Below are 9522 nucleotides of genomic sequence, written 5' to 3' on the forward strand. Positions count from 1 at the left end.
TAGCCCGTTTTGCACGGTTTTATTAAAGGAAGTTCGTTTCCCTTTTACACTAACTTGTAGTTATTATTACGCTTAGCGAATTTACCACACAAATGCATGGGTCAAGGCCTACCTTTGGTTCGAGTTTCGTGGAATTTTGAGAACATTCAAAATTTAGCTGTTTTGCATGGTTTTAGTAAAGCAAGTTCGTTTCCATTATACACTAACTTTTATTTATTATTACGCTTTTCAAATTTATGACACAAACGAATGGGTGTAGACCATCGTTTGGGTCAAGTTTCATGGAATTATATGAACGTTCAATATTTAGCTTTTTTGCACGGTTTATTAAAGCAAGTTCGTTTCCATTTTTACACTAACTTGTAATTATAATTACGCTTAGCAAATTTACCACACAAATGCATGGGTCTAGACAACATTTGGGTCAAGTTTCGTGGAATTCTGAGAACGTTTGATACTAAGCTGTTTTGCAGGATTTTTTTAAAGCAAGTTCGTTTCACTTCTACACTAACTTGTAGTTATTATTATGCTTATCAAATTTACCACACAAATGCATGGGACTAGACCAACGTTTGGTTCAAGTTTCATCGAATTGTGAGAACGTTCAAAATTTAGCTGTTTTGCACGGTTTTATTAAAGGAAGTTCGTTTCCCTTTTACACTGACTTGTAGTTATTATTACGCTTAGCGAATTTACCACACAAATGCATGGGTCAAGGCCTACCTTTGGTTCGAGTTTCGTGGAATTTTGAGAACATTCAAAATTTAGCTGTTTTGCATGGTTTTAGTAAAACAAGTTCGTTTCCCTTATACACTAACTTTTATTTATTATTACGCTTTGCAAAGTTATGACAAAAACGAATGGGTGTAGACCAGCGTTTGGGTCAAGTTTCATGGAATTCTATGAACGTTCAATATTTAGCTGTTTTGCACGGTTTATGAAAGCAAGTTCATTTCTATTTTTACACTAACTTGCAATTATAATTACGCTTAGCAAATTTACCACACAAATGCATGGGTCTAGACCACATTTGGGTCAAGTTTCGTGTAATTCTGAGAACGTTTGATACTAAGCTGTTTTGCAGGATTTTTTTAAAGCAAGTTCGTTTCCTTTTTACACTAACTTGTAATTATAATTACGCTTAGCAAATTTACCAAACAAATGCATGGGTCTAGACCACATTTGGGTCAAGTTTCGTGGAATTCTGAGAACCTTTGATACTAAGCTGTTTTGCACGATTTTTTTAAAGCAAGTTCGTTTCCCTTTTACACTAACTTGTAGTTATTATTATGCTTATCAAATTTACCACACAAATGCATGGGACTAGACCTACATTTGGTTCAAGTTTCATCGAATTGTGAGAACGTTCAAAATTTAGCTGTTTTGCACGGTTTTATTAAAGGAAGTTTGTTTCCCTTTTACACTGACTTGTAGTTATTATTACGCTTAGCGAATTTACCACACAAATGCATGGGTCAAGGCCTACCTTTGGTTCGAGTTTCGTGGAATTTTGAGAACATTCAAAATTTAACTGTTTTGCATGGTTTTAGTAAAACAAGTTCGTTTCCCTTATACACTAACTTTTATTTATTATTACGCTTTGCAAATTTATGACACAAACGAATGGGTGTAGACCAGCGTATGGGTCAAGTTTCATGGAATTCTATGAACGTTCAATGTTTAGCTGTGTTGCACGGCTTATTAAAGCAAGTTCGTTTCCATTTTTACACTAACTTGTAATTATAATTACGCTTAGCAAATTTACCACACAAATGCATGGGTCTAGACCACATTTGTGTCAAGTTTCGTGGAATTCTGAGAACGTTTGATACTAAGCTGTTTTGCACGATTTTTTTAAAGCAAGTTCGTTTCCCTTTTACACTAACTTGTAGTTATTATTATGCTTATCAAATTTACCACACAAATGCATGGGACTAGACCTGCGTTTGGTTCAAGTTTCATCGAATTGTGAGAACGCTCAAAATTTAGCTGTTTTGCACGGTTTTATTAAAGAAAGTTTGTTTCCCTTTTACACTGACTTGTAGTTATTATTACGCTTAGCGAATTTACCACACAAATGCATGGGTCAAGGCCTACCTTTGGTTCGAGTTTCGTGGAATTTTTAGAACATTCAAAATTTAGCTGTTTTGCATGGTTTTAGTAAAACAAGTTCGTTTCCCTTATACACTAACTTTTATTTATTATTACGCTTTGCAAAGTTATGACAAAAACGAATGGGTGTAGACCAGCGTTTGGGTCAAGTTTCATGGAATTCTATGAACGTTCAATATTTAGCTGTTTTGCACGGTTTATGAAAGCAAGTTCATTTCTATTTTTACACTAACTTGTAATTATAATTACGCTTAGCAAATTTACCACACAAATGCATGGGTCTAGACCACATTTGGGTCAAGTTTCGTGTAATTCTGAGAACGTTTGATACTAAGCTGTTTTGCAGGATTTTTTTAAAGCAAGTTCGTTTCCTTTTTACACTAACTTGTAATTATAATTACGCTTAGCAAATTTACCACACAAATGCATGGGTCTAGACCACATTTGGGTCAAGTTTCGTGGAATTCTGAGAACCTTTGATACTAAGCTGTTTTGCACGATTTTTTTAAAGCAAGTTCGTTTCCCTTTTACACTAACTTTTAGTTATTATTATGCTTATCAAATTTACCACACAAATGCATGGGACTAGACCTACATTTGGTTCAAGTTTCATCGAATTGTGAGAACGTTCAAAATTTAGCTGTTTTGCACGGTTTTATTAAAGGAAGTTTGTTTCCCTTTTACACTGACTTGTAGTTATTATTACGCTTAGCGAATTTACCACACAAATGCATGGGTCAAGGCCTACCTTTGGTTCGAGTTTCGTGGAATTTTGAGAACATTCAAAATTTAGCTGTTTTGCATGGTTTTAGTAAAACAAGTTCGTTTCCCTTATACACTAACTTTTATTTATTATTACGCTTTGCAAATTTATGACACAAACGAATGGGTGTAGACCAGCGTTTGGGTCAAGTTTCATGGAATTCTATGAACGTTCAATATTTAGCTGTTTTGCACGGCTTATTAAAGCAAGTTCGTTTCCATTTTTACACTAACTTGTAATTATAATTACGCTTAGCAAATTTACCACACAAATGCATGGGTCTAGACACATTTGTGTCAAGTTTCGTGGAATTCTGAGAACGTTTGATAGTAAGCTGTTTTGCACGATTTTTTTAAAAGCAAGTTCGTTTCCCTTTTACACTAACTTGTAGTTACTATTATGCTTATCAAATTTACCACACAAATGCATGGGACTAGACCTGCGTTTGGTTCAAGTTTCATCGAATTGTGAAAACGTTTAAAATTTAGCTGTTTTGCACGGTTTTATTAAAGGAAGTTTGTTTCCCTTTTACACTGACTTGTAGTTGTTATTACGCTTAGCGAATTTACCACACAAATGCATGGGTCAAGGCCTACCTTTGGTTCGAGTTTCGTGGAATTTTGAGAACATTCAAAATTTAGCTGTTTTGCATGGTTTTAGTAAAACAAGTTCGTTTCCCTTATACACTAACTTTTATTTATTATTACGCTTTGCAAATTTATGACACAAACGAATGGGTGTAGACCAGCGTTTGGGTCAAGTTTCATGGAATTCTATGAATGTTCAACGTTTAGCTGTTTTGCACGGCTTATTAAAGCAAGTTCGTTTCCATTTTTACACTAACTTGTAATTATAATTACGCTTAGCAAATTTACCACACAAATGCATGGGTCTAGACCACATTTGTGTCAAGTTTCGTGGAATTCTGAGAACGTTTGATACTAAGCTGTTTTGCACGATTTTTTTAAAGCAAGTTCGTTTCCCTTTTACACTAACTTGTAGTTATTATTATGCTTATCAAATTTACCACACAAATGCATGGGACTAGACCTGCGTTTGGTTCAAGTTTCATCGAATTGTGAGAACGCTCAAAATTTAGCTGTTTTGCACGGTTTTATTAAAGGAAGTTTGTTTCCCTTTTACACTGACTTGTAGTTATTATTACGCTTAGCGAATTTACCACACAAATGCACGGGTCAAGGCCTACCTTTGGTTCGAGTTTCGTGGAATTTTTAGAACATTCAAAATTTAGCTGTTTTGCATGGTTTTAGTAAAACAAGTTCGTTTCCCTTATACACTAACTTTTATTTATTATTACGCTTTGCAAAGTTATGACAAAAACGAATGGGTGTAGACCAGCGTTTGGGTCAAGTTTCATGGAATTCTATGAACGTTCAATATTTAGCTGTTTTGCACGGTTTATGAAAGCAAGTTCATTTCTATTTTTTCACTAACTTGTAATTATAATTACGCTTAGCAAATTTACCACACAAATGCATGGGTCTAGACCACATTTGGGTCAAGTTTCGTGTAATTCTGAGAACGTTTGATACTAAGCTGTTCTGCAGGATTTTTTTAAAGCAAGTTCGTTTCCTTTTTACACTAACTTGTAATTATAATTACGCTTAGCAAATTTACCACACAAATGCATGAGTCTAGACCACATTTGGGTCAAGTTTCGTGGAATTCTGAGAACCTTTGATACTAAGCTGTTTTGCACGATTTTTTTAAAGCAAGTTCGTTTCCCTTTTACACTAACTTTTAGTTATTATTATGCTTATCAAATTTACCACACAAATGCATGGGACTAGACCTACATTTGGTTCAAGTTTCATCGAATTGTGAGAACGTTCAAAATTTAGCTGTTTTGCACGGTTTTATTAAAGGAAGTTTGTTTCCCTTTTACACTGACTTGTAGTTATTATTACGCTTAGCGAATTTACCACACAAATGCATGGGTCAAGGCCTACCTTTGGTTCGAGTTTCGTGGAATTTTGAGAACATTCAAAATTTAGCTGTTTTGCATGGTTTTAGTAAAACAAGTTCGTTTCCCTTATACACTAACTTTTATTTATTATTACGCTTTGCAAATTTATGACACAAACGAATGGGTGTAGACCAGCGTTTGGGTCAAGTTTCATGGAATTCTATGAACGTTCAATATTTAGCTGTTTTGCACGGCTTATTAAAGCAAGTTCGTTTCCATTTTTACACTAACTTGTAATTATAATTACGCTTAGCAAATTTACCACACAAATGCATGGGTCTAGACCACATTTGTGTCAAGTTTCGTGGAATTCTGAGAACGTTTGATACTAAGCTGTTTTGCAGGATTTTTTTAAAGCAAGTTCGTTTCCTTTTTACACTAACTTGTAATTATAATTACGCTTAGCAAATTTACCACACAAATGCATGAGTCTAGACCACATTTGGGTCAAGTTTCGTGGAATTCTGAGAACCTTTGATACTAAGCTGTTTTGCACGATTTTTTTAAAGCAAGTTCGTTTCCCTTTTACACTAACTTTTAGTTATTATTATGCTTATCAAATTTACCACACAAATGCATGGGACTAGACCTACATTTGGTTCAAGTTTCATCGAATTGTGAGAACGTTCAAAATTTAGCTGTTTTGCACGGTTTTATTAAAGGAAGTTTGTTTCCCTTTTACACTGACTTGTAGTTATTATTACGCTTAGCGAATTTACCACACAAATGCATGGGTCAAGGCCTACCTTTGGTTCGAGTTTCGTGGAATTTTGAGAACATTCAAAATTTAGCTGTTTTGCATGGTTTTAGTAAAACAAGTTCGTTTCCCTTATACACTAACTTTTATTTATTATTACGCTTTGCAAATTTATGACACAAACGAATGGGTGTAGACCAGCGTTTGGGTCAAGTTTCATGGAATTCTATGAACGTTCAATATTTAGCTGTTTTGCACGGCTTATTAAAGCAAGTTCGTTTCCATTTTTACACTAACTTGTAATTATAATTACGCTTAGCAAATTTACCACACAAATGCATGGGTCTAGACACATTTGTGTCAAGTTTCGTGGAATTCTGAGAACGTTTGATAGTAAGCTGTTTTGCACGATTTTTTTAAAAGCAAGTTCGTTTCCCTTTTACACTAACTTGTAGTTATTATTATGCTTATCAAATTTACCACACAAATGCATGGGACTAGACCTGCGTTTGGTTCAAGTTTCATCGAATTGTGAAAACGTTTAAAATTTAGCTGTTTTGCACGGTTTTATTAAAGGAAGTTTGTTTCCCTTTTACACTGACTTGTAGTTGTTATTACGCTTAGCGAATTTACCACACAAATGCATGGGTCAAGGCCTACCTTTGGTTCGAGTTTCGTGGAATTTTGAGAACATTCAAAATTTAGCTGTTTTGCATGGTTTTAGTAAAACAAGTTCGTTTCCCTTATACACTAACTTTTATTTATTATTACGCTTTGCAAATTTATGACACAAACGAATGGGTGTAGACCAGCGTTTGGGTCAAGTTTCATGGAATTCTATGAATGTTCAACGTTTAGCTGTTTTGCACGGCTTATTAAAGCAAGTTCGTTTCCATTTTTACACTAACTTGTAATTATAATTACGCTTAGCAAATTTACCACACAAATGCATGGGTCTAGACCACATTTGTGTCAAGTTTCGTGGAATTCTGAGAACGTTTGATACTAAGCTGTTTTGCACGATTTTTTTAAAGCAAGTTCGTTTCCCTTTTACACTAACTTGTAGTTATTATTATGCTTATCAAATTTACCACACAAATGCATGGGACTAGACCTGCGTTTGGTTCAAGTTTCATCGAATTGTGAGAACGCTCAAAATTTAGCTGTTTTGCACGGTTTTATTAAAGGAAGTTTGTTTCCCTTTTACACTGACTTGTAGTTATTATTACGCTTAGCGAATTTACCACACAAATGCACGGGTCAAGGCCTACCTTTGGTTCGAGTTTCGTGGAATTTTTAGAACATTCAAAATTTAGCTGTTTTGCATGGTTTTAGTAAAACAAGTTCGTTTCCCTTATACACTAACTTTTATTTATTATTACGCTTTGCAAAGTTATGACAAAAACGAATGGGTGTAGACCAGCGTTTGGGTCAAGTTTCATGGAATTCTATGAACGTTCAATATTTAGCTGTTTTGCACGGTTTATGAAAGCAAGTTCATTTCTATTTTTTCACTAACTTGTAATTATAATTACGCTTAGCAAATTTACCACACAAATGCATGGGTCTAGACCACATTTGGGTCAAGTTTCGTGTAATTCTGAGAACGTTTGATACTAAGCTGTTTTGCAGGATTTTTTTAAAGCAAGTTCGTTTCCTTTTTACACTAACTTGTAATTATAATTACGCTTAGCAAATTTACCACACAAATGCATGAGTCTAGACCACATTTGGGTCAAGTTTCGTGGAATTCTGAGAACCTTTGATACTAAGCTGTTTTGCACGATTTTTTTAAAGCAAGTTCGTTTCCCTTTTACACTAACTTTTAGTTATTATTATGCTTATCAAATTTACCACACAAATGCATGGGACTAGACCTACATTTGGTTCAAGTTTCATCGAATTGTGAGAACGTTCAAAATTTAGCTGTTTTGCACGGTTTTATTAAAGGAAGTTTGTTTCCCTTTTACACTGACTTGTAGTTATTATTACGCTTAGCGAATTTACCACACAAATGCATGGGTCAAGGCCTACCTTTGGTTCGAGTTTCGTGGAATTTTGAGAACATTCAAAATTTAACTGTTTTGCATGGTTTTAGTAAAACAAGTTCGTTTCCCTTATACACTAACTTTTATTTATTATTACGCTTTGCAAATTTATGACACAAACGAATGGGTGTAGACCAGCGTATGGGTCAAGTTTCATGGAATTCTATGAACGTTCAATGTTTAGCTGTGTTGCACGGCTTATTAAAGCAAGTTCGTTTCCATTTTTACACTAACTTGTAATTATAATTACGCTTAGCAAATTTACCACACAAATGCATGGGTCTAGACCACATTTGTGTCAAGTTTCGTGGAATTCTGAGAACGTTTGATACTAAGCTGTTTTGCACGATTTTTTTAAAGCAAGTTCGTTTCCCTTTTACACTAACTTGTAGTTATTATTATGCTTATCAAATTTACCACACAAATGCATGGGACTAGACCTGCGTTTGGTTCAAGTTTCATCGAATTGTGAGAACGCTCAAAATTTAGCTGTTTTGCACGGTTTTATTAAAGAAAGTTTGTTTCCCTTTTACACTGACTTGTAGTTATTATTACGCTTAGCGAATTTACCACACAAATGCATGGGTCAAGGCCTACCTTTGGTTCGAGTTTCGTGGAATTTTTAGAACATTCAAAATTTAGCTGTTTTGCATGGTTTTAGTAAAACAAGTTCGTTTCCCTTATACACTAACTTTTATTTATTATTACGCTTTGCAAAGTTATGACAAAAACGAATGGGTGTAGACCAGCGTTTGGGTCAAGTTTCATGGAATTCTATGAACGTTCAATATTTAGCTGTTTTGCACGGTTTATGAAAGCAAGTTCATTTCTATTTTTACACTAACTTGTAATTATAATTACGCTTAGCAAATTTACCACACAAATGCATGGGTCTAGACCACATTTGGGTCAAGTTTCGTGTAATTCTGAGAACGTTTGATACTAAGCTGTTTTGCAGGATTTTTTTAAAGCAAGTTCGTTTCCTTTTTACACTAACTTGTAATTATAATTACGCTTAGCAAATTTACCACACAAATGCATGGGTCTAGACCACATTTGGGTCAAGTTTCGTGGAATTCTGAGAACCTTTGATACTAAGCTGTTTTGCACGATTTTTTTAAAGCAAGTTCGTTTCCCTTTTACACTAACTTTTAGTTATTATTATGCTTATCAAATTTACCACACAAATGCATGGGACTAGACCTACATTTGGTTCAAGTTTCATCGAATTGTGAGAACGTTCAAAATTTAGCTGTTTTGCACGGTTTTATTAAAGGAAGTTTGTTTCCCTTTTACACTGACTTGTAGTTATTATTACGCTTAGCGAATTTACCACACAAATGCATGGGTCAAGGCCTACCTTTGGTTCGAGTTTCGTGGAATTTTGAGAACATTCAAAATTTAGCTGTTTTGCATGGTTTTAGTAAAACAAGTTCGTTTCCCTTATACACTAACTTTTATTTATTATTACGCTTTGCAAATTTATGACACAAACGAATGGGTGTAGACCAGCGTTTGGGTCAAGTTTCATGGAATTCTATGAACGTTCAATATTTAGCTGTTTTGCACGGCTTATTAAAGCAAGTTCGTTTCCATTTTTACACTAACTTGTAATTATAATTACGCTTAGCAAATTTACCACACAAATGCATGGGTCTAGACACATTTGTGTCAAGTTTCGTGGAATTCTGAGAACGTTTGATAGTAAGCTGTTTTGCACGATTTTTTTAAAAGCAAGTTCGTTTCCCTTTTACACTAACTTGTAGTTACTATTATGCTTATCAAATTTACCACACAAATGCATGGGACTAGACCTGCGTTTGGTTCAAGTTTCATCGAATTGTGAAAACGTTTAAAATTTAGCTGTTTTGCACGGTTTTATTAAAGGAAGTTTGTTTCCCTTTTACACTGACTT

The sequence above is a fragment of the Sesamum indicum genome, linkage group LG3, assembly GCF_026168435.1.
Source record: "Sesamum indicum cultivar Baizhima isolate 11 linkage group LG3, ASM2616843v1, whole genome shotgun sequence".
Taxonomy (NCBI): Eukaryota; Viridiplantae; Streptophyta; class Magnoliopsida; order Lamiales; family Pedaliaceae; genus Sesamum; species Sesamum indicum.